The sequence below is a fragment of the Hyla sarda genome, unplaced genomic scaffold (genome assembly GCF_029499605.1).
Source record: "Hyla sarda isolate aHylSar1 unplaced genomic scaffold, aHylSar1.hap1 scaffold_523, whole genome shotgun sequence".
Classification (NCBI taxonomy): domain Eukaryota; kingdom Metazoa; phylum Chordata; class Amphibia; order Anura; family Hylidae; genus Hyla; species Hyla sarda.
The window spans coordinates 19,031-37,129 of record NW_026610534.1 but is presented as its reverse complement, the minus strand read 5'-3'; the positions used below and the strand labels follow the sequence as shown (position 1 = coordinate 37,129).

The 18,099-nt window shown below is 55.5% G+C and overlaps 16 non-coding genes and 13 pseudogenes across 16 annotated transcripts; all 29 read left to right on the top strand.

Moving 5' to 3' along the window:
• The first annotated feature begins 496 nt into the window (after window positions 1-496).
• Window positions 497-615, top strand: LOC130338567 (5S ribosomal RNA). Its single transcript, XR_008879246.1, has one exon. It is a non-coding gene; the product is annotated as a 5S ribosomal RNA (ribosomal RNA).
• Window positions 616-1,268: 653 nt separating this feature from the next.
• Window positions 1,269-1,387, top strand: LOC130338565 (5S ribosomal RNA). The gene has a single exon (XR_008879245.1). It is a non-coding gene; the product is annotated as a 5S ribosomal RNA (ribosomal RNA).
• Window positions 1,388-2,043: 656 nt separating this feature from the next.
• Window positions 2,044-2,162, top strand: LOC130338791 (5S ribosomal RNA). Its single transcript, XR_008879282.1, has one exon. It is a non-coding gene; the product is annotated as a 5S ribosomal RNA (ribosomal RNA).
• Window positions 2,163-2,462: 300 nt separating this feature from the next.
• On the top strand, window positions 2,463-2,582 carry LOC130338603 (5S ribosomal RNA; annotated as a pseudogene).
• A 644-nt stretch (window positions 2,583-3,226) lies between these two features.
• Window positions 3,227-3,345, top strand: LOC130338564 (5S ribosomal RNA). The gene has a single exon (XR_008879244.1). It is a non-coding gene; the product is annotated as a 5S ribosomal RNA (ribosomal RNA).
• A 665-nt stretch (window positions 3,346-4,010) lies between these two features.
• On the top strand, window positions 4,011-4,129 carry LOC130338790 (5S ribosomal RNA). The gene has a single exon (XR_008879281.1). It is a non-coding gene; the product is annotated as a 5S ribosomal RNA (ribosomal RNA).
• Window positions 4,130-4,429: 300 nt separating this feature from the next.
• LOC130338602 (5S ribosomal RNA) lies at window positions 4,430-4,549 on the top strand (annotated as a pseudogene).
• Window positions 4,550-5,208: 659 nt separating this feature from the next.
• LOC130338789 (5S ribosomal RNA) lies at window positions 5,209-5,327 on the top strand. The gene has a single exon (XR_008879280.1). It is a non-coding gene; the product is annotated as a 5S ribosomal RNA (ribosomal RNA).
• Window positions 5,328-5,627: 300 nt separating this feature from the next.
• Window positions 5,628-5,747, top strand: LOC130338774 (5S ribosomal RNA; annotated as a pseudogene).
• Window positions 5,748-6,404: 657 nt separating this feature from the next.
• LOC130338788 (5S ribosomal RNA) lies at window positions 6,405-6,523 on the top strand. Its single transcript, XR_008879279.1, has one exon. It is a non-coding gene; the product is annotated as a 5S ribosomal RNA (ribosomal RNA).
• Window positions 6,524-6,823: 300 nt separating this feature from the next.
• Window positions 6,824-6,943, top strand: LOC130338601 (5S ribosomal RNA; annotated as a pseudogene).
• Window positions 6,944-7,600: 657 nt separating this feature from the next.
• LOC130338579 (5S ribosomal RNA) lies at window positions 7,601-7,719 on the top strand. Its single transcript, XR_008879257.1, has one exon. It is a non-coding gene; the product is annotated as a 5S ribosomal RNA (ribosomal RNA).
• A 660-nt stretch (window positions 7,720-8,379) lies between these two features.
• LOC130338563 (5S ribosomal RNA) lies at window positions 8,380-8,498 on the top strand. The gene has a single exon (XR_008879243.1). It is a non-coding gene; the product is annotated as a 5S ribosomal RNA (ribosomal RNA).
• Window positions 8,499-9,164: 666 nt separating this feature from the next.
• On the top strand, window positions 9,165-9,273 carry LOC130338580 (5S ribosomal RNA; annotated as a pseudogene).
• A 300-nt stretch (window positions 9,274-9,573) lies between these two features.
• On the top strand, window positions 9,574-9,693 carry LOC130338600 (5S ribosomal RNA; annotated as a pseudogene).
• A 659-nt stretch (window positions 9,694-10,352) lies between these two features.
• LOC130338787 (5S ribosomal RNA) lies at window positions 10,353-10,471 on the top strand. The gene has a single exon (XR_008879278.1). It is a non-coding gene; the product is annotated as a 5S ribosomal RNA (ribosomal RNA).
• A 300-nt stretch (window positions 10,472-10,771) lies between these two features.
• LOC130338781 (5S ribosomal RNA) lies at window positions 10,772-10,881 on the top strand (annotated as a pseudogene).
• Window positions 10,882-11,533: 652 nt separating this feature from the next.
• Window positions 11,534-11,652, top strand: LOC130338785 (5S ribosomal RNA). Its single transcript, XR_008879277.1, has one exon. It is a non-coding gene; the product is annotated as a 5S ribosomal RNA (ribosomal RNA).
• Window positions 11,653-11,952: 300 nt separating this feature from the next.
• Window positions 11,953-12,062, top strand: LOC130338779 (5S ribosomal RNA; annotated as a pseudogene).
• Window positions 12,063-12,711: 649 nt separating this feature from the next.
• On the top strand, window positions 12,712-12,830 carry LOC130338780 (5S ribosomal RNA). Its single transcript, XR_008879276.1, has one exon. It is a non-coding gene; the product is annotated as a 5S ribosomal RNA (ribosomal RNA).
• Window positions 12,831-13,130: 300 nt separating this feature from the next.
• Window positions 13,131-13,250, top strand: LOC130338771 (5S ribosomal RNA; annotated as a pseudogene).
• Window positions 13,251-13,916: 666 nt separating this feature from the next.
• LOC130338768 (5S ribosomal RNA) lies at window positions 13,917-14,035 on the top strand. The gene has a single exon (XR_008879275.1). It is a non-coding gene; the product is annotated as a 5S ribosomal RNA (ribosomal RNA).
• A 300-nt stretch (window positions 14,036-14,335) lies between these two features.
• Window positions 14,336-14,455, top strand: LOC130338598 (5S ribosomal RNA; annotated as a pseudogene).
• Window positions 14,456-15,127: 672 nt separating this feature from the next.
• LOC130338756 (5S ribosomal RNA) lies at window positions 15,128-15,246 on the top strand. The gene has a single exon (XR_008879274.1). It is a non-coding gene; the product is annotated as a 5S ribosomal RNA (ribosomal RNA).
• Window positions 15,247-15,546: 300 nt separating this feature from the next.
• Window positions 15,547-15,666, top strand: LOC130338597 (5S ribosomal RNA; annotated as a pseudogene).
• A 655-nt stretch (window positions 15,667-16,321) lies between these two features.
• On the top strand, window positions 16,322-16,440 carry LOC130338743 (5S ribosomal RNA). Its single transcript, XR_008879272.1, has one exon. It is a non-coding gene; the product is annotated as a 5S ribosomal RNA (ribosomal RNA).
• Window positions 16,441-16,740: 300 nt separating this feature from the next.
• On the top strand, window positions 16,741-16,860 carry LOC130338595 (5S ribosomal RNA; annotated as a pseudogene).
• A 652-nt stretch (window positions 16,861-17,512) lies between these two features.
• Window positions 17,513-17,631, top strand: LOC130338730 (5S ribosomal RNA). Its single transcript, XR_008879271.1, has one exon. It is a non-coding gene; the product is annotated as a 5S ribosomal RNA (ribosomal RNA).
• A 300-nt stretch (window positions 17,632-17,931) lies between these two features.
• LOC130338594 (5S ribosomal RNA) lies at window positions 17,932-18,051 on the top strand (annotated as a pseudogene).
• The last annotated feature ends 48 nt before the right edge of the window (window positions 18,052-18,099 follow it).

The window sequence follows — 18,099 nt, the reverse complement described above, 5'->3', positions numbered from 1 at the left end:
AAGGTAGCAAATAAAAAATGAAAAGAAGCAATGTGATCGGTTGCTACGGGCAACTGCTCCGCTTTTTCTCTGCGCAGGTTTTGACGAATCTCCCCCATTCAACTTGGGGCAAGCCAGAGCTGGAAGCCGCAGAGGCCTGTGTGCCGGTTTGCTGCTTGCTACTGTCAGCACACAATCCGTCCATCCAGCTCCGTGTCCCGGCCAGAAAAGCTCATTGCCCCTGCAGCCAGGCATGTGTAAATATAAGAGTTAAAAGCAGCCCAGCCAGGTAATGGCCAGGCTTTGAGCAGGCTGAGGCTGAAGGGGCCAGCCCGAGCAAGGGCTCCCTGTGCAAAGCAGTTTGTGTACGTAAGCCATAGAGCCAGTGAGCTGAAGCAGCCTTGGAGCTGGGCTGAGTGCGTGGAAAGGAGGGGGGCAGGAAGCAGGCCCAGTGCTGAGCAGCAGGCAGGCAGGCAGGCTGCAGAGTAGAAGAGCTGCAAATGAGAGGCTCGTCTCTGCCTACGGCCACACCACCCTGAACACGCCCGATCTCGTCTGATCTCGGAAGCCAAGCAGGGTCGGGCTCGGACAGTACTGGGATGGTTGACCTCCTGGGAATACCGGGTGCTGTAGACAGGTTGCGATGTTTCTTTACACTTTCTCCTCTGGCCCAGCCTGGGAAGGCACTTTCCCGAATATCGGGGGGGGGGGAGATTTACGAAAACCTGTTTTGGGGGAAAAGTTGGCCCATTGCCCGTAAGCATCCAATGAGATGGCTTCTTCCAGTTTCAAAAAGGTAGCAAATAAAAAATGAAAAGAAGCAATGTGATCGGTTGCTACGGGCAACTGCTCCGCTTTTTCTCTGCGCAGGTTTTGACGAATCTCCCCCATTCAACTTGGGGCAAGCCAGAGCTGGAAGCCGCAGAGGCCTGTGTGCCGGTTTGCTGCTTGCTACTGTCAGCACACAATCCGTCCATCCAGCTCCGTGTCCCGGCCAGAAAAGCTCATTGCCCCTGCAGCCAGGCATGTGTAAATATAAGAGTTAAAAGCAGCCCAGCCAGGAAATGGCCAGGCTTTGAGCAGGCTGAGGCTGAAGGGGCCAGCCCGAGCAAGGGCTCCCTGTGCAAAGCACTTTGTGTACGTAAGCCATAGAGCCAGTGAGCTGAAGCAGCCTTGGAGCTGGGCTGAGTGCGTGGAAAGGAGGGGGGCAGGAAGCAGGCCCAGTGCTGAGCAGCAGGCAGGCAGGCAGGCTGCAGAGTAGAAGAGCTGCAAATGAGAGGCTCGTCTCTGCCTACGGCCACACCACCCTGAACACGCCCGATCTCGTCTGATCTCGGAAGCCAAGCAGGGTCGGGCTCGGACAGTACTGGGATGGTTGACCTCCTGGGAATACCGGGTGCTGTAGACAGGTTGCGATGTTTCTTTACACTTTCTCCTCTGGCCCAGCCTGGGAAGGCACTTTCCCGAATATCGGGGGGGGGGAGATTTACGAAAACCTGTTTTGGGGGAAAAGTTGGCCCATTGCCCGTAAGCATCCAATGAGATGGCTTCTTCCAGTTTCAAAAAGGTAGCAAATAAAAAATGAAAAGAAGCAATGTGATCGGTTGCTACGGGCAACTGCTCCGCTTTTTCTCTGCGCAGGTTTTGACGAATCTCCCCCATTCAACTTGGGGCAAGCCAGAGCTGGAAGCCGCAGAGGCCTGTGTGCCGGTTTGCTGCTTGCTACTGTCAGCACACAATCCGTCCATCCAGCTCCGTGTCCCGGCCAGAAAAGCTCATTGCCCCTGCAGCCAGGCATGTGTAAATATAAGAGTTAAAAGCAGCCCAGCCAGGAAATGGCCAGGCTTTGAGCAGGCTGAGGCTGAAGGGGCCAGCCCGAGCAAGGGCTCCCTGTGCAAAGCAGTTTGTGTACGTAAGCCATAGAGCCAGTGAGCTGAAGCAGCCTTGGAGCTGGGCTGAGTGCGTGGAAAGGAGGGGGGCAGGAAGCAGGCCCAGTGCTGAGCAGCAGGCAGGCAGGCAGGCAGGCTGCAGAGTAGAAGAGCTGCAAATGAGAGGCTCGTCTCTGCCTACGGCCACACCACCCTGAACACGCCCGATCTCGTCTGATCTCGGAAGCTAAGCAGGGTCGGGCCTGGTTAGTACTTGGATGGGAGACCGCCTGGGAATACCAGGTGCTGTAGGCTTTTTGCTTTTTCTCACTTCAACCAGCAGGGGTCAGTCTCCCCTATGCCTTTTTTACATTCACTTTCTTAGCTGCACATTTGCTTCTTTTCTTCTTTTTTTATGGCCTTTCTCCCTTGTGTTGTTTATGTGACGTCACAGTACGGGATATGCTCCTACAGTCCTATCAGCTTGAGTCCCTGCACGTCCCCAGGGCTCACCTGCAATGTACGCAGGGGTGCGCTACCTGCTGTCCAGCCCTTTGCGCAACGGTCCGCGGCCTGGAGGAAAGCTGCTTGTGCGACAGAGTGGGGCCAGCCAGTGTCTACCGGCCACACCACCCTGGGTATGCCCGATCTCGTCTGATCTCGGAAGCCAAGCAGGGTCGGGCTCGGACAGTACTGGGATGGTTGACCTCCTGGGAATACCGGGTGCTGTAGACAGGTTGCGATGTTTCTTTACACTTTCTCCTCTGGCCCAGCCTGGGAAGGCACTTTCCCGAATATCGGGGGGGGGGAGATTTACGAAAACCTGTTTTGGGGGAAAAGTTGGCCCATTGCCCGTAAGCATCCAATGAGATGGCTTCTTCCAGTTTCAAAAAGGTAGCAAATAAAAAATGAAAAGAAGCAATGTGATCGGTTGCTACGGGCAACTGCTCCGCTTTTTCTCTGCGCAGGTTTTGACGAATCTCCCCCATTCAACTTGGGGCAAGCCAGAGCTGGAAGCCGCAGAGGCCTGTGTGCCGGTTTGCTGCTTGCTACTGTCAGCACACAATCCGTCCATCCAGCTCCGTGTCCCGGCCAGAAAAGCTCATTGCCCCTGCAGCCAGGCATGTGTAAATATAAGAGTTAAAAGCAGCCCAGCCAGGAAATGGCCAGGCTTTGAGCAGTGAAGGGGCCAGCCCGAGCAAGGGCTCCCTGTGCAAAGCACTTTGTGTACGTAAGCCATAGAGCCAGTGAGCTGAAGCAGCCTTGGAGCTGGGCTGAGTGCGTGGAAAGGAGGGGGGCAGGAAGCAGGCCCAGTGCTGAGCAGCAGGCAGGCAGGCAGGCTGCAGAGTAGAAGAGCTGCAAATGAGAGGCTCGTCTCTGCCTACGGCCACACCACCCTGAACACGCCCGATCTCGTCTGATCTCGGAAGCCAAGCAGGGTCGGGCTCGGACAGTACTGGGATGGTTGACCTCCTGGGAATACCGGGTGCTGTAGACAGGTTGCGATGTTTCTTTACACTTTCTCCTCTGGCCCAGCCTGGGAAGGCACTTTCCCGAATATCGGGGGGGGGGGAGATTTACGAAAACCTGTTTTGGGGGAAAAGTTGGCCCATTGCCCGTAAGCATCCAATGAGATGGCTTCTTCCAGTTTCAAAAAGGTAGCAAATAAAAAATGAAAAGAAGCAATGTGATCGGTTGCTACGGGCAACTGCTCCGCTTTTTCTCTGCGCAGGTTTTGACGAATCTCCCCCATTCAACTTGGGGCAAGCCAGAGCTGGAAGCCGCAGAGGCCTGTGTGCCGGTTTGCTGCTTGCTACTGTCAGCACACAATCCGTCCATCCAGCTCCGTGTCCCGGCCAGAAAAGCTCATTGCCCCTGCAGCCAGGCATGTGTAAATATAAGAGTTAAAAGCAGCCCAGCCAGGAAATGGCCAGGCTTTGAGCAGGCTGAGGCTGAAGGGGCCAGCCCGAGCAAGGGCTCCCTGTGCAAAGCAGTTTGTGTACGTAAGCCATAGAGCCAGTGAGCTGAAGCAGCCTTGGAGCTGGGCTGAGTGCGTGGAAAGGAGGGGGGCAGGAAGCAGGCCCAGTGCTGAGCAGCAGGCAGGCAGGCAGGCAGGCAGGCAGGCTGCAGAGTAGAAGAGCTGCAAATGAGAGGCTCGTCTCTGCCTACGGCCACACCACCCTGAACACGCCCGATCTCGTCTGATCTCGGAAGCTAAGCAGGGTCGGGCCTGGTTAGTACTTGGATGGGAGACCGCCTGGGAATACCAGGTGCTGTAGGCTTTTTGCTTTTTCTCACTTCAACCAGCAGGGGTCAGTCTCCCCTATGCCTTTTTTACATTCACTTTCTTAGCTGCACATTTGCTTCTTTTCTTCTTTTTTTATGGCCTTTCTCCCTTGTGTTGTTTATGTGACGTCACAGTACGGGATATGCTCCTACAGTCCTATCAGCTTGAGTCCCTGCACGTCCCCAGGGCTCACCTGCAATGTACGCAGGGGTGCGCTACCTGCTGTCCAGCCCTTTGCGCAACGGTCCGCGGCCTGGAGGAAAGCTGCTTGTGCGACAGAGTGGGGCCAGCCAGTGTCTACCGGCCACACCACCCTGGGTATGCCCGATCTCGTCTGATCTCGGAAGCCAAGCAGGGTCGGGCTCGGACAGTACTGGGATGGTTGACCTCCTGGGAATACCGGGTGCTGTAGACAGGTTGCGATGTTTCTTTACACTTTCTCCTCTGGCCCAGCCTGGGAAGGCACTTTCCCGAATATCCGGGGGGGGGGGGAGATTTACGAAAACCTGTTTTGGGGGAAAAGTTGGCCCATTGCCCGTAAGCATCCAATGAGATGGCTTCTTCCAGTTTCAAAAAGGTAGCTAATAAAAAATGAAAAGAAGCAATGTGATCGGTTGCTACGGGCAACTGCTCCGCTTTTTCTCTGCGCAGGTTTTGACGAATCTCCCCCATTCAACTTGGGGCAAGCCAGAGCTGGAAGCCGCAGAGGCCTGTGTGCCGGTTTGCTGCTTGCTACTGTCAGCACACAATCCGTCCATCCAGCTCCGTGTCCCGGCCAGAAAAGCTCATTGCCCCTGCAGCCAGGCATGTGTAAATATAAGAGTTAAAAGCAGCCCAGCCAGGAAATGGCCAGGCTTTGAGCAGGCTGAGGCTGAAGGGGCCAGCCCGAGCAAGGGCTCCCTGTGCAAAGCAGTTTGTGTACGTAAGCCATAGAGCCAGTGAGCTGAAGCAGCCTTGGAGCTGGGCTGAGTGCGTGGAAAGGAGGGGGGCAGGAAGCAGGCCCAGTGCTGAGCAGCAGGCAGGCAGGCAGGCAGGCTGCAGAGTAGAAGAGCTGCAAATGAGAGGCTCGTCTCTGCCTACGGCCACACCACCCTGAACACGCCCGATCTCGTCTGATCTCGGAAGCTAAGCAGGGTCGGGCCTGGTTAGTACTTGGATGGGAGACCGCCTGGGAATACCAGGTGCTGTAGGCTTTTTGCTTTTTCTCACTTCAACCAGCAGGGGTCAGTCTCCCCTATGCCTTTTTTACATTCACTTTCTTAGCTGCACATTTGCTTCTTTTCTTCTTTTTTTATGGCCTTTCTCCCTTGTGTTGTTTATGTGACGTCACAGTACGGGATATGCTCCTACAGTCCTATCAGCTTGAGTCCCTGCACGTCCCCAGGGCTCACCTGCAATGTACGCAGGGGTGCGCTACCTGCTGTCCAGCCCTTTGCGCAACGGTCCGCGGCCTGGAGGAAAGCTGCTTGTGCGACAGAGTGGGGCCAGCCAGTGTCTACCGGCCACACCACCCTGGGTATGCCCGATCTCGTCTGATCTTGGAAGCCAAGCAGGGTCGGGCTCGGACAGTACTGGGATGGTTGACCTCCTGGGAATACCGGGTGCTGTAGACAGGTTGCGATGTTTCTTTACACTTTCTCCTCTGGCCCAGCCTGGGAAGGCACTTTCCCGAATATCGGGGGGGGGGGGGGGAGATTTACGAAAACCTGTTTTGGGGGAAAAGTTGGCCCATTGCCCGTAAGCATCCAATGAGATGGCTTCTTCCAGTTTCAAAAAGGTAGCAAATAAAAAATGAAAAGAAGCAATGTGATCGGTTGCTACGGGCAACTGCTCCGCTTTTTCTCTGCGCAGGTTTTGACGAATCTCCCCCATTCAACTTGGGGCAAGCCAGAGCTGGAAGCCGCAGAGGCCTGTGTGCCGGTTTGCTGCTTGCTACTGTCAGCACACAATCCGTCCATCCAGCTCCGTGTCCCGGCCAGAAAAGCTCAGTGCCCCTGCAGCCAGGCATGTGTAAATATAAGAGTTAAAAGCAGCCCAGCCAGGAAATGGCCAGGCTTTGAGCAGGCTGAGGCTGAAGGGGCCAGCCCGAGCAAGGGCTCCCTGTGCAAAGCAGTTTGTGTACGTAAGCCATAGAGCCAGTGAGCTGAAGCAGCCTTGGAGCTGGGCTGAGTGCGTGGAAAGGAGGGGGGCAGGAAGCAGGCCCAGTGCTGAGCAGCAGGCAGGCAGGCAGGCTGCAGAGTAGAAGAGCTGCAAATGAGAGGCTCGTCTCTGCCTACGGCCACACCACCCTGAACACGCCCGATCTCGTCTGATCTCGGAAGCTAAGCAGGGTCGGGCCTGGTTAGTACTTGGATGGGAGACCGCCTGGGAATACCAGGTGCTGTAGGCTTTTTGCTTTTTCTCACTTCAACCAGCAGGGGTCAGTCTCCCCTATGCCTTTTTTACATTCACTTTCTTAGCTGCACATTTGCTTCTTTTCTTCTTTTTTTATGGCCTTTCTCCCTTGTGTTGTTTATGTGACGTCACAGTACGGGATATGCTCCTACAGTCCTATCAGCTTGAGTCCCTGCACGTCCCCAGGGCTCACCTGCAATGTACGCAGGGGTGCGCTACCTGCTGTCCAGCCCTTTGCGCAACGGTCCGCGGCCTGGAGGAAAGCTGCTTGTGCGACAGAGTGGGGCCAGCCAGTGTCTACCGGCCACACCACCCTGGGTATGCCCGATCTCGTCTGATCTCGGAAGCCAAGCAGGGTCGGGCTCGGACAGTACTGGGATGGTTGACCTCCTGGGAATACCGGGTGCTGTAGACAGGTTGCGATGTTTCTTTACACTTTCTCCTCTGGCCCAGCCTGGGAAGGCACTTTCCCGAATATCGGGGGGGGGGGGGGGAGATTTACGAAAACCTGTTTTGGGGGAAAAGTTGGCCCATTGCCCGTAAGCATCCAATGAGATGGCTTCTTCCAGTTTCAAAAAGGTAGCAAATAAAAAATGAAAAGAAGCAATGTGATCGGTTGCTACGGGCAACTGCTCCGCTTTTTCTCTGCGCAGGTTTTGACGAATCTCCCCCATTCAACTTGGGGCAAGCCAGAGCTGGAAGCCGCAGAGGCCTGTGTGCCGGTTTGCTGCTTGCTACTGTCAGCACACAATCCGTCCATCCAGCTCCGTGTCCCGGCCAGAAAAGCTCATTGCCCCTGCAGCCAGGCATGTGTAAATATAAGAGTTAAAAGCAGCCCAGCCAGGAAATGGCCAGGCTTTGAGCAGGCTGAGGCTGAAGGGGCCAGCCCGAGCAAGGGCTCCCTGTGCAAAGCAGTTTGTGTACGTAAGCCATAGAGCCAGTGAGCTGAAGCAGCCTTGGAGCTGGGCTGAGTGCGTGGAAAGGAGGGGGGCAGGAAGCAGGCCCAGTGCTGAGCAGCAGGCAGGCAGGCAGGCTGCAGAGTAGAAGAGCTGCAAATGAGAGGCTCGTCTCTGCCTACGGCCACACCACCCTGAACACGCCCGATCTCGTCTGATCTCGGAAGCCAAGCAGGGTCGGGCTCGGACAGTACTGGGATGGTTGACCTCCAGGGAATACCGGGTGCTGTAGACAGGTTGCGATGTTTCTTTACACTTTCTCCTCTGGCCCAGCCTGGGAAGGCACTTTCCCGAATATCGGGGGGGGGGGGGGAGATTTACGAAAACCTGTTTTGGGGGAAAAGTTGGCCCATTGCCCGTAAGCATCCAATGAGATGGCTTCTTCCAGTTTCAAAAAGGTAGCAAATAAAAAATTAAAAGAAGCAATGTGATCGGTTGCTACGGGCAACTGCTCCGCTTTTTCTCTGCGCAGGTTTTGACGAATCTCCCCCATTCAACTTGGGGCAAGCCAGAGCTGGAAGCCGCAGAGGCCTGTGTGCCGGTTTGCTGCTTGCTACTGTCAGCACACAATCCGTCCATCCAGCTCCGTGTCCCGGCCAGAAAAGCTCATTGCCCCTGCAGCCAGGCATGTGTAAATATAAGAGTTAAAAGCAGCCCAGCCAGGAAATGGCCAGGCTTTGAGCAGGCTGAGGCTGAAGGGGCCAGCCCGAGCAAGGGCTCCCTGTGCAAAGCAGTTTGTGTACGTAAGCCATAGAGCCAGTGAGCTGAAGCAGCCTTGGAGCTGGGCTGAGTGCGTGGAAAGGAGGGGGGCAGGAAGCAGGCCCAGTGCTGAGCAGCAGGCAGGCAGGCAGGCAGGCTGCAGAGTAGAAGAGCTGCAAATGAGAGGCTCGTCTCTGCCTACGGCCACACCACCCTGAACACGCCCGATCTCGTCTGATCTCGGAAGCCAAGCAGGGTCGGGCTCGGACAGTACTGGGATGGTTGACCTCCTGGGAATACCGGGTGCTGTAGACAGGTTGCAATGTTTCTTTACACTTTCTCCTCTGGCCCAGCCTGGGAAGGCACTTTCCCGAATATCGGGGGGGGGGGGAGATTTACGAAAACCTGTTTTGGGGGAAAAGTTGGCCCATTGCCCGTAAGCATCCAATGAGATGGCTTCTTCCAGTTTCAAAAAGGTAGCAAATAAAAAATGAAAAGAAGCAATGTGATCGGTTGCTACGGGCAACTGCTCCGCTTTTTCTCTGCGCAGGTTTTGACGAATCTCCCCCATTCAACTTGGGGCAAGCCAGAGCTGGAAGCCGCAGAGGCCTGTGTGCCGGTTTGCTGCTTGCTACTGTCAGCACACAATCCGTCCATCCAGCTCCGTGTCCCGGCCAGAAAAGCTCATTGCCCCTGCAGCCAGGCATGTGTAAATATAAGAGTTAAAAGCAGCCCAGCCAGGAAATGGCCAGGCTTTGAGCAGGCTGAGGCTGAAGGGGCCAGCCCGAGCAAGGGCTCCCTGTGCAAAGCACTTTGTGTACGTAAGCCATAGAGCCAGTGAGCTGAAGCAGCCTTGGAGCTGGGCTGAGTGCGTGGAAAGGAGGGGGGCAGGAAGCAGGCCCAGTGCTGAGCAGCAGGCAGGCAGGCAGGCAGGCAGGCAGGCTGCAGAGTAGAAGAGCTGCAAATGAGAGGCTTGTCTCTGCCTACGGCCACACCACCCTGAACACGCCTGATCTCGGAAGCTAAGCAGGGTCGGGCCTGGTTAGTACTTGGATGGGAGACCGCCTGGGAATACCAGGTGCTGTAGGCTTTTTGCTTTTTCTCACTTCAACCAGCAGGGGTCAGTCTCCCCTATGCCTTTTTTACATTCACTTTCTTAGCTGCACATTTGCTTCTTTTCTTCTTTTTTTATGGCCTTTCTCCCTTGTGTTGTTTATGTGACGTCACAGTACGGGATATGCTCCTACAGTCCTATCAGCTTGAGTCCCTGCACGTCCCCAGGGCTCACCTGCAATGTACGCAGGGGTGCGCTACCTGCTGTCCAGCCCTTTGCGCAACGGTCCGCGGCCTGGAGGAAAGCTGCTTGTGCGACAGAGTGGGGCCAGCCAGTGTCTACCGGCCACACCACCCTGGGTATGCCCGATCTCGTCTGATCTCGGAAGCCAAGCAGGGTCGGGCTCGGACAGTACTGGGATGGTTGACCTCCTGGGAATACCGGGTGCTGTAGACAGGTTGCGATGTTTCTTTACACTTTCTCCTCTGGCCCAGCCTGGGAAGGCTCTTTCCCGAATATCCGGGGGGGGTGGGGGGGAGATTTACGAAAACCTGTTTTGGGGGAAAAGTTGGCCCATTGCCCGTAAGCATCCAATGAGATGGCTTCTTCCAGTTTCAAAAAGGTAGCTAATAAAAAATGAAAAGAAGCAATGTGATCGGTTGCTACGGGCAACTGCTCCGCTTTTTCTCTGCGCAGGTTTTGACGAATCTCCCCCATTCAACTTGGGGCAAGCCAGAGCTGGAAGCCGCAGAGGCCTGTGTGCCGGTTTGCTGCTTGCTACTGTCAGCACACAATCCGTCCATCCAGCTCCGTGTCCCGGCCAGAAAAGCTCATTGCCCCTGCAGCCAGGCATGTGTAAATATAAGAGTTAAAAGCAGCCCAGCCAGGAAATGGCCAGGCTTTGAGCAGGCTGAGGCTGAAGGGGCCAGCCCGAGCAAGGGCTCCCTGTGCAAAGCACTTTGTGTACGTAAGCCATAGAGCCAGTGAGCTGAAGCAGCCTTGGAGCTGGGCTGAGTGCGTGGAAAGGAGGGGGGCAGGAAGCAGGCCCAGTGCTGAGCAGCAGGCAGGCAGGCAGGCTGCAGAGTAGAAGAGCTGCAAATGAGAGGCTCGTCTCTGCCTACGGCCACACCACCCTGAACACGCCCGATCTCGTCTGATCTCGGAAGCTAAGCAGGGTCGGGCCTGGTTAGTACTTGGATGGGAGACCGCCTGGGAATACCAGGTGCTGTAGGCTTTTTGCTTTTTCTCACTTCAACCAGCAGGGGTCAGTCTCCCCTATGCCTTTTTTACATTCACTTTCTTAGCTGCACATTTGCTTCTTTTCTTCTTTTTTTATGGCCTTTCTCCCTTGTGTTGTTTATGTGACGTCACAGTACGGGATATGCTCCTACAGTCCTATCAGCTTGAGTCCCTGCACGTCCCCAGGGCTCACCTGCAATGTACGCAGGGGTGCGCTACCTGCTGTCCAGCCCTTTGCGCAACGGTCCGCGGCCTGGAGGAAAGCTGCTTGTGCGACAGAGTGGGGCCAGCCAGTGTCTACCGGCCACACCACCCTGGGTATGCCTGATCTCGGAAGCCAAGCAGGGTCGGGCTCGGACAGTACTGGGATGGTTGACCTCCTGGGAATACCGGGTGCTGTAGACAGGTTGCGATGTTTCTTTACACTTTCTCCTCTGGCCCAGCCTGGGAAGGCACTTTCCCGAATATCGGGGGGGGGGAGATTTACGAAAACCTGTTTTGGGGGAAAAGTTGGCCCATTGCCCGTAAGCATCCAATGAGATGGCTTCTTCCAGTTTCAAAAAGGTAGCAAATAAAAAATGAAAAGAAGCAATGTGATCGGTTGCTACGGGCAACTGCTCCGCTTTTTCTCTGCGCAGGTTTTGACGAATCTCCCCCATTCAACTTGGGGCAAGCCAGAGCTGGAAGCCGCAGAGGCCTGTGTGCCGGTTTGCTGCTTGCTACTGTCAGCACACAATCCGTCCATCCAGCTCCGTGTCCCGGCCAGAAAAGCTCATTGCCCCTGCAGCCAGGCATGTGTAAATATAAGAGTTAAAAGCAGCCCAGCCAGGAAATGGCCAGGCTTTGAGCAGGCTGAGGCTGAAGGGGCCAGCCCGAGCAAGGGCTCCCTGTGCAAAGCAGTTTGTGTACGTAAGCCATAGAGCCAGTGAGCTGAAGCAGCCTTGGAGCTGGGCTGAGTGCGTGGAAAGGAGGGGGGCAGGAAGCAGGCCCAGTGCTGAGCAGCAGGCAGGCAGGCAGGCTGCAGAGTAGAAGAGCTGCAAATGAGAGGCTCGTCTCTGCCTACGGCCACACCACCCTGAACACGCCCGATCTCGTCTGATCTCGGAAGCTAAGCAGGGTCGGGCCTGGTTAGTACTTGGATGGGAGACCGCCTGGGAATACCAGGTGCTGTAGGCTTTTTGCTTTTTCTCACTTCAACCAGCAGGGGTCAGTCTCCCCTATGCCTTTTTTACATTCACTTTCTTAGCTGCACATTTGCTTCTTTTCTTCTTTTTTTATGGCCTTTCTCCCTTGTGTTGTTTATGTGACGTCACAGTACGGGATATGCTCCTACAGTCCTATCAGCTTGAGTCCCTGCACGTCCCCAGGGCTCACCTGCAATGTACGCAGGGGTGCGCTACCTGCTGTCCAGCCCTTTGCGCAACGGTCCGCGGCCTGGAGGAAAGCTGCTTGTGCGACAGAGTGGGGCCAGCCAGTGTCTACCGGCCACACCACCCTGGGTATGCCTGATCTCGGAAGCCAAGCAGGGTCGGGCTCGGACAGTACTGGGATGGTTGACCTCCTGGGAATACCGGGTGCTGTAGACAGGTTGCGATGTTTCTTTACACTTTCTCCTCTGGCCCAGCCTGGGAAGGCACTTTCCCGAATATCGGGGGGGGGGGAGATTTACGAAAACCTGTTTTGGGGGAAAAGTTGGCCCATTGCCCGTAAGCATCCAATGAGATGGCTTCTTCCAGTTTCAAAAAGGTAGCAAATAAAAAATGAAAAGAAGCAATGTGATCGGTTGCTACGGGCAACTGCTCCGCTTTTTCTCTGCGCAGGTTTTGACGAATCTCCCCCATTCAACTTGGGGCAAGCCAGAGCTGGAAGCCGCAGAGGCCTGTGTGCCGGTTTGCTGCTTGCTACTGTCAGCACACAATCCGTCCATCCAGCTCCGTGTCCCGGCCAGAAAAGCTCATTGCCCCTGCAGCCAGGCATGTGTAAATATAAGAGTTAAAAGCAGCCCAGCCAGGAAATGGCCAGGCTTTGAGCAGGCTGAGGCTGAAGGGGCCAGCCCGAGCAAGGGCTCCCTGTGCAAAGCACTTTGTGTACGTAAGCCATAGAGCCAGTGAGCTGAAGCAGCCTTGGAGCTGGGCTGAGTGCGTGGAAAGGAGGGGGGCAGGAAGCAGGCCCAGTGCTGAGCAGCAGGCAGGCAGGCTGCAGAGTAGAAGAGCTGCAAATGAGAGGCTCGTCTCTGCCTACGGCCACACCACCCTGAACACGCCCGATCTCGTCTGATCTCGGAAGCTAAGCAGGGTCGGGCCTGGTTAGTACTTGGATGGGAGACCGCCTGGGAATACCAGGTGCTGTAGGCTTTTTGCTTTTTCTCACTTCAACCAGCAGGGGTCAGTCTCCCCTATGCCTTTTTTACATTCACTTTCTTAGCTGCACATTTGCTTCTTTTCTTCTTTTTTTATGGCCTTTCTCCCTTGTGTTGTTTATGTGACGTCACAGTACGGGATATGCTCCTACAGTCCTATCAGCTTGAGTCCCTGCACGTCCCCAGGGCTCACCTGCAATGTACGCAGGGGTGCGCTACCTGCTGTCCAGCCCTTTGCGCAACGGTCCGCGGCCTGGAGGAAAGCTGCTTGTGCGACAGAGTGGGGCCAGCCAGTGTCTACCGGCCACACCACCCTGGGTATGCCCGATCTCGTCTGATCTCGGAAGCCAAGCAGGGTCGGGCTCGGACAGTACTGTGATGGTTGACCTCCTGGGAATACCGGGTGCTGTAGACAGGTTGCGATGTTTCTTTACACTTTCTCCTCTGGCCCAGCCTGGGAAGGCACTTTCCCGAATATCGGGGGGGGGGGGAGATTTACGAAAACCTGTTTTGGGGGAAAAGTTGGCCCATTGCCCGTAAGCATCCAATGAGATGGCTTCTTCCAGTTTCAAAAAGGTAGCAAATAAAAAATGAAAAGAAGCAATGTGATCGGTTGCTACGGGCAACTGCTCCGCTTTTTCTCTGCGCAGGTTTTGACGAATCTCCCCCATTCAACTTGGGGCAAGCCAGAGCTGGAAGCCGCAGAGGCCTGTGTGCCGGTTTGCTGCTTGCTACTGTCAGCACACAATCCGTCCATCCAGCTCCGTGTCCCGGCCAGAAAAGCTCATTGCCCCTGCAGCCAGGCATGTGTAAATATAAGAGTTAAAAGCAGCCCAGCCAGGAAATGGCCAGGCTTTGAGCAGGCTGAGGCTGAAGGGGCCAGCCCGAGCAAGGGCTCCCTGTGCAAAGCAGTTTGTGTACGTAAGCCATAGAGCCAGTGAGCTGAAGCAGCCTTGGAGCTGGGCTGAGTGCGTGGAAAGGAGGGGGGCAGGAAGCAGGCCCAGTGCTGAGCAGCAGGCAGGCAGGCAGGCAGGCAGGCAGGCTGCAGAGTAGAAGAGCTGCAAATGAGAGGCTTGTCTCTGCCTACGGCCACACCACCCTGAACACGCCCGATCTCGTCTGATCTCGGAAGCTAAGCAGGGTCGGGCCTGGTTAGTACTTGGATGGGAGACCGCCTGGGAATACCAGGTGCTGTAGGCTTTTTGCTTTTTCTCACTTCAACCAGCAGGGGTCAGTCTCCCCTATGCCTTTTTTACATTCACTTTCTTAGCTGCACATTTGCTTCTTTTCTTCTTTTTTTATGGCCTTTCTCCCTTGTGTTGTTTATGTGACGTCACAGTACGGGATATGCTCCTACAGTCCTATCAGCTTGAGTCCCTGCACGTCCCCAGGGCTCACCTGCAATGTACGCAGGGGTGCGCTACCTGCTGTCCAGCCCTTTGCGCAACGGTCCGCGGCCTGGAGGAAAGCTGCTTGTGCGACAGAGTGGGGCCAGCCAGTGTCTACCGGCCACACCACCCTGGGTATGCCCGATCTCGTCTGATCTCGGAAGCCAAGCAGGGTCGGGCTCGGACAGTACTGGGATGGTTGACCTCCTGGGAATACCGGGTGCTGTAGACAGGTTGCGATGTTTCTTTACACTTTCTCCTCTGGCCCAGCCTGGGAAGGCTCTTTCCCGAATATCCGGGGGGGGGGGGGGGGGAGATTTACGAAAACCTGTTTTGGGGGAAAAGTTGGCCCATTGCCCGTAAGCATCCAATGAGATGGCTTCTTCCAGTTTCAAAAAGGTAGCTAATAAAAAATGAAAAGAAGCAATGTGATCGGTTGCTACGGGCAACTGCTCCGCTTTTTCTCTGCGCAGGTTTTGACGAATCTCCCCCATTCAACTTGGGGCAAGCCAGAGCTGGAAGCCGCAGAGGCCTGTGTGCCGGTTTGCTGCTTGCTACTGTCAGCACACAATCCGTCCATCCAGCTCCGTGTCCCGGCCAGAAAAGCTCATTGCCCCTGCAGCCAGGCATGTGTAAATATAAGAGTTAAAAGCAGCCCAGCCAGGAAATGGCCAGGCTTTGAGCAGGCTGAGGCTGAAGGGGCCAGCCCGAGCAAGGGCTCCCTGTGCAAAGCAGTTTGTGTACGTAAGCCATAGAGCCAGTGAGCTGAAGCAGCCTTGGAGCTGGGCTGAGTGCGTGGAAAGGAGGGGGGCAGGAAGCAGGCCCAGTGCTGAGCAGCAGGCAGGCAGGCAGGCAGGCAGGCAGGCTGCAGAGTAGAAGAGCTGCAAATGAGAGGCTTGTCTCTGCCTACGGCCACACCACCCTGAACACGCCCGATCTCGTCTGATCTCGGAAGCTAAGCAGGGTCGGGCCTGGTTAGTACTTGGATGGGAGACCGCCTGGGAATACCAGGTGCTGTAGGCTTTTTGCTTTTTCTCACTTCAACCAGCAGGGGTCAGTCTCCCCTATGCCTTTTTTACATTCACTTTCTTAGCTGCACATTTGCTTCTTTTCTTCTTTTTTTATGGCCTTTCTCCCTTGTGTTGTTTATGTGACGTCACAGTACGGGATATGCTCCTACAGTCCTATCAGCTTGAGTCCCTGCACGTCCCCAGGGCTCACCTGCAATGTACGCAGGGGTGCGCTACCTGCTGTCCAGCCCTTTGCGCAACGGTCCGCGGCCTGGAGGAAAGCTGCTTGTGCGACAGAGTGGGGCCAGCCAGTGTCTACCGGCCACACCACCCTGGGTATGCCCGATCTCGTCTGATCTCGGAAGCCAAGCAGGGTCGGGCTCGGACAGTACTGGGATGGTTGACCTCCTGGGAATACCGGGTGCTGTAGACAGGTTGCGATGTTTCTTTACACTTTCTCCTCTGGCCCAGCCTGGGAAGGCTCTTTCCCGAATATCCGGGGGGGGGGGGAGATTTACGAAAACCTGTTTTGGGGGAAAAGTTGGCCCATTGCCCGTAAGCATCCAATGAGATGGCTTCTTCCAGTTTCAAAAAGGTAGCAAATAAAAAATGAAAAGAAGCAATGTGATCGGTTGCTACGGGCAACTGCTCCGCTTTTTCTCTGCGCAGGTTTTGACGAATCTCCCCCATTCAACTTGGGGCAAGCCAGAGCTGGAAGCCGCAGAGGCCTGTGTGCCGGTTTGCTGCTTGCTACTGTCAGCACACAATCCGTCCATCCAGCTCCGTGTCCCGGCCAGAAAAGCTCATTGCCCCTGCAGCCAGGCATGTGTAAATATAAGAGTTAAAAGCAGCCCAGCCAGGAAATGGCCAGGCTTTGAGCAGGCTGAGGCTGAAGGGGCCAGCCCGAGCAAGGGCTCCCTGTGCAAAGCAGTTTGTGTACGTAAGCCATAGAGCCAGTGAGCTGAAGCAGCCTTGGAGCTGGGCTGAGTGCGTGGAAAGGAGGGGGGCAGGAAGCAGGCCCAGTGCTGAGCAGCAGGCAGGCAGGCAGGCTGCAGAGTAGAAGAGCTGCAAATGAGAGGCTCGTCTCTGCCTACGGCCACACCACCCTGAACACGCCCGATCTCGTCTGATCTCGGAAGCTAAGCAGGGTCGGGCCTGGTTAGTACTTGGATGGGAGACCGCCTGGGAATACCAGGTGCTGTAGGCTTTTTGCTTTTTCTCACTTCAACCAGCAGGGGTCAGTCTCCCCTATGCCTTTTTTACATTCACTTTCTTAGCTGCACATTTGCTTCTTTTCTTCTTTTTTTATGGCCTTTCTCCCTTGTGTTGTTTATGTGACGTCACAGTACGGGATATGCTCCTACAGTCCTATCAGCTTGAGTCCCTGCACGTCCCCAGGGCTCACCTGCAATGTACGCAGGGGTGCGCTACCTGCTGTCCAGCCCTTTGCGCAACGGTCCGCGGCCTGGAGGAAAGCTGCTTGTGCGACAGAGTGGGGCCAGCCAGTGTCTACCGGCCACACCACCCTGGGTATGCCCGATCTCGTCTGATCTCGGAAGCCAAGCAGGGTCGGGCTCGGACAGTACTGGGATGGTTGACCTCCTGGGAATACCGGGTGCTGTAGACAGGTTGCGATGTTTCTTTACACTTTCTCCTCTGGCCCAGCCTGGGAAGGCTCTTTCCCGAATATCCGGGGGGGGGGGGGAGATTTACGAAAACCTGTTTTGGGGGAAAAGTTGGCCCATTGCCCGTAAGCATCCAATGAGATGGCTTCTTCCAGTTTCAAAAAGGTAGCTAATAAAAAATGAAAAGAAGCAATGTGATCGGTTGCTACGGGCAACTGCTCCGCTTTTTCTCTGCGCAGGTTTTGACGAATCTCCCCCATTCAACTTGGGGCAAGCCAGAGCTGGAAGCCGCAGAGGCCTGTGTGCCGGTTTGCTGCTTGCTACTGTCAGCACACAATCCGTCCATCCAGCTCCGTGTCCCGGCCAGAAAAGCTCATTGCCCCTGCAGCCAGGCATGTGTAAATATAAGAGTTAAAAGCAGCCCAGCCAGGAAATGGCCAGGCTTTGAGCAGGCTGAGGCTGAAGGGGCCAGCCCGAGCAAGGGCTCCCTGTGCAAAGCAGTTTGTGTACGTAAGCCATAGAGCCAGTGAGCTGAAGCAGCCTTGGAGCTGGGCTGAGTGCGTGGAAAGGAGGGGGGCAGGAAGCAGGCCCAGTGCTGAGCAGCAGGCAGGCAGGCTGCAGAGTAGAAGAGCTGCAAATGAGAGGCTCGTCTCTGCCTACGGCCACACCACCCTGAACACGCCCGATCTCGTCTGATCTCGGAAGCTAAGCAGGGTCGGGCCTGGTTAGTACTTGGATGGGAGACCGCCTGGGAATACCAGGTGCTGTAGGCTTTTTGCTTTTTCTCACTTCAACCAGCAGGGGTCAGTCTCCCCTATGCCTTTTTTACATTCACTTTCTTAGCTGCACATTTGCTTCTTTTCTTCTTTTTTTATGGCCTTTCTCCCTTGTGTTGTTTATGTGACGTCACAGTACGGGATATGCTCCTACAGTCCTATCAGCTTGAGTCCCTGCACGTCCCCAGGGCTCACCTGCAATGTACGCAGGGGTGCGCTACCTGCTGTCCAGCCCTTTGCGCAACGGTCCGCGGCCTGGAGGAAAGCTGCTTGTGCGACAGAGTGGGGCCAGCCAGTGTCTACCGGCCACACCACCCTGGGTATGCCCGATCTCGTCTGATCTCGGAAGCCAAGCAGGGTCGGGCTCGGACAGTACTGGGATGGTTGACCTCCTGGGAATACCGGGTGCTGTAGACAGGTTGCGATGTTTCTTTACACTTTCTCCTCTGGCCCAGCCTGGGAAGG